This window comes from Girardinichthys multiradiatus, chromosome 4 (assembly GCF_021462225.1).
Source record: "Girardinichthys multiradiatus isolate DD_20200921_A chromosome 4, DD_fGirMul_XY1, whole genome shotgun sequence".
Classification (NCBI taxonomy): domain Eukaryota; kingdom Metazoa; phylum Chordata; class Actinopteri; order Cyprinodontiformes; family Goodeidae; genus Girardinichthys; species Girardinichthys multiradiatus.
In genome coordinates, this window is record NC_061797.1 from 18,117,218 (window position 1) to 18,121,237 (window position 4,020).

Below are 4,020 nucleotides of genomic sequence, written 5' to 3' on the forward strand. Positions count from 1 at the left end.
TGAGGGAGAATGTTTTAAAGGTCTGGGTTTAGCTGCACACCAGCTAATATAAAGGTTATTTATCTAAGGACACTTCAGCAGCCACATTAATTATGAATGGCTGATGACTAGCACAGAACTCATAGTGAAACAGTTAATACAGCTGCCATGATAGACTGTAGTCTGGTAGCCTCTGGGATTAATAAGCAGATGTAGCCAGGTTCTCCCAGCCCCCATTTGTGTTGGCTGACAGATAACAAAAACTCACTAAACACTGAAGAACATTATATTTCAATGAACAGAGGCAAACAAACATTCTGTCTGTAGCACTATTATAAGAACAAATACTACTTCCAGCAGAGTAACAGCAACATTCCTGTTCTTTTGTCTCAGTAGCAGTAAGCAAGCCTGTGTTTACTAAGTGCATGACTGACTCCTGCAAGCTTTATTCCCGGCAGACGCAAGGCTAGCTTTCATTATAGCAGCACCCGTTAAGGAGGGACCTAACCTCTGCATATCTTAGTTTTGCCTTAGAGGCATCATTTTGTCACTCCACAGCAATTCTGTTGGATTAAGGTTCAGGGGTTGGGCTGGTCAATCCAAAACATTAATCTTGTTGGTCAGGACAAAGCGCTGCTCTCTTACTGGTGTGTTTAGGGTCATTGTCATTTGGAGGGCATTTCCTTTTAGGGATAATGTCACATGATCTTTTTTAGTATTTGGATGTATTCAAACATGATCCCTGGAAGGAATAAATAGTCCTGATACCATAATATAAAGAACATCCCCAAAGCATACACCTTAAACCACCATGCTTCACAGTGTACTGAGATTAATGTCATTGTTTAGAGTTTGTCACACCCTAGACGCAGACAAAAACACTGACTTTCTTTCTTCAGTCCATAAAATGTTGTTTCATTTCCCTTTAGGTCAGTCACTGTTTTATGGCAAATAATAACCTCTTTGCCCCGTGTCATTTTTTGAAAGACGAGAGTTTGTAGAGGCGTCCTGACAACAGCTTGGTTTCACGTAGACATATTGAGTCTTCTATTGGAATTGGTCCTTTCCCTTTTATTCCAGGTCTTTCATTTCAGAACATTTTAGCTGAGCAGACCATCATTTTTTGCACTTCTTTTATGTTTCCATCTCAACTTTTTAATCAAAGTACACTATTGTTCTGATCATTGTCTGGAACGACTTATTTTACCCCAGTTTTCAGGGAGGAATGCACGATAACCAGTACAACTGTTTGACATCTGGTTTTCACAGAATGAATGACCTCACGGATTGAACTCCACATTGTTAATATTTTAAACATGTTCTTTTTAATTATTTGTTTAAATACAAAGAATCGACTGCGTGCATGTCATGACTATTGGGTTTTTTGCTTTTTTTAAATTACTCTACTGCATCTACTAGTAAAGTTTTTGCTGTGTGAAAATCCATCCATCCATCTTTTCACTGGGAGATCCCAAGGCCTTCCCAGGCCAGAAAGGACAGTCCTTCCAGGGAAACCAGTGTCTGCCCCCAGGGTCTCCTCCCAGTTGGATGTGAATGATCTGGTTAGTGGTGTTGGACTGCTATTATTTTGAACACAACTTTATCCTAATATAACTTTTTCAGCATTTCTGAAATAGAAATGCTGATGTTAAGTCAGGTTTTCCAGTGTTATTATGACCCAGTAAATGTCAATGACTTGAAGAGACTGCAAACAATGCAAACATTGTCTGAAGAGGAGATCTTGTCGATCATCGGAGGAGATCTTTATTGTTTTTGTTTATTTGTTTTTTTTTCATTATGGAATGTGGCTTGTTTTCCAGAAGTTTGTTTTTGCTCAACAACTTTTAGTTTTGTGATGACATGGTTGTGTTTGAGCTGCACCTAAACACAAGCATTGCTCCACGTAATGAAAGAAAAACTCCTCGCAGGCTTTGTCTTCAGAACTTGATTAAGCTTCCTATTTATCCGTCCTGTCTGAGCGTGAACACCTCAAATAAAGACTGAGAATAAAGGCTTATGCTCTGTCTATTTTTCCACGTGTAGGCAGTATAAAGGAGCAGTAGTACTGTGCTTACATAAGCACAAATGTGTGCGTTCTACTCCTAGATTCTCAATTCTAGGGTTGTATTTTTCCTTTGTAAAATGATGCTTTTCTTTGTGACTAACAGACATGACACTATTCTGATGCTCTTGTTCTTTTTACTCTCAGGGTTGAAACACTTGAATCATTCGCCTCCCACGCTCACCGGGTCAAAGGTTTCTGCCAGGTTTCTCTGACAGCAGCTGGCTGCCTCAGCAATGGTTTGCCACAGGAAACCCACAGAGGGATGGAGTCACAGTCATTACATCATTGTTTAGGCATGCGCAAACAAGCTGAAAACTGGATCTGATTAAAGGCTGCATGTGTGCACCACTCAAAGATCCAACCCCAACCCTAGAGGCCTGTCAGTGATTAGAAACTCCTACAACTGGGGATCTAGAATGGCATCTTTGGATCTAAAATCACAAAGCTATGCAATGACTTTTGTGAACATTATACAACAAGATGGCAGAATCAGCTCATTTAGCAGATGGTCTGTTGACAGTGAAATTCAACATACTTGCTCTTATGACAGCTCCCTTTAATCTTATTCCTCCAGGATTAATTGGGGAATGAGTCAGTATCCATGCACCTTTAACACGATCATCATGTTAAACCTGATGTACAAACAACACATAAATCGGCCTTGGCTGTTTTGCATTATTGCAAATATCATGGCAAGATGTTGAGACACAACTACAAACAGCTGAGGGCTTTGTTTTTTAAAACTAATTCAATAATCCCTCAAAAGCAGACTTTCTGATTAATGAGATTTTCTGATTTTTTTTATTATGTGGGCACAGCTTTGAGTCCTTTTGTTTGCCTTAGCTCATCTTGGGCTGTGTGGTGGTGTAGTTGGTACCACTGTTGTCTTGTGCATACATGTGTCCTCTCCAGATACTCTGGCTTCCTCCCCCATAAAAATGTATGTTAACTGGTCTTTGTAAATTGCCCTTAGGTATGAGTGTGTGCATGGTTGTTTGGTCCTGTGAGGCACTGGTGACCTGTTCATGCTGTACCCTGACTCTTGCCCAATGATTGCTAGAGATGGGCACCAGGCCCCTTGCCACCCTGCACAGATAAGCCAAAAAAGATGAGTCGATTCTCTCTCTTTCTCCTTCCAAGGTACCATAGGCTGGAAGTGAAAACATACTGAAAATGATTGGATACAGCATTCTGCTATTAGTCTGCATCTTTAGCAATCAGGTTTTTGTGGCTTACCCTCCCTGTGGAGGCTCAGCTGGAAGTGGATGTTAAAGACAACATTGCCTTTTATCTGAATAGTGTAAATGTGGTTGAAAAGCTAATTAGGAATAGATATCTACATAAAGATGTCTGTGTTGATAAGTCTGGTGTCTCTCATCTTCATCTTGACAATACTCCTTTGATTCTCTAGGAGTTTTAGGTCAGGGCAGTTTGTTGGCCAATCAAACACAGGAATGCATGGTCATTAAAGCCTTGGCAGTGTGGGCAGGTGCCAAGTCCTGCTGGAAAATAAGAATCAGCATCTTCATCAATCAGCAGAGAGAAGCATGAGGTGCCCTTAATTGTTTCTGGGAGATGGCAGCACTTACTTTGGCCTTCATAAAACACAGTGGACCAACACCAGGAGAAAACAGCTATCCCTAAATCATCACTGACTGGAATCTTCACACCTCAAGCAACTTGTGTTCTGTGCTTCTCCACTCTCCCTCCAGACTCTGGGACCTTTGTATATTTGTATTGTTGCCTTTGGTTGATGTACGTAACACTTGTAAGCTAACATCATGTGAATCTCCCCACAATTCTTAAATGGGCACAGCTTCATGATCTTACTAAAGCTGTGGTTATCCATGTGGCTTTTGTTTTTCCTTCCACTTAACTTTCCCCTCATATGCTTGAATACAGCACACTACACAGACAGCTTCTTTAGCAATGGCCCTTTTATACATTAATTTAAAAAAAAAACAACACACCGTACG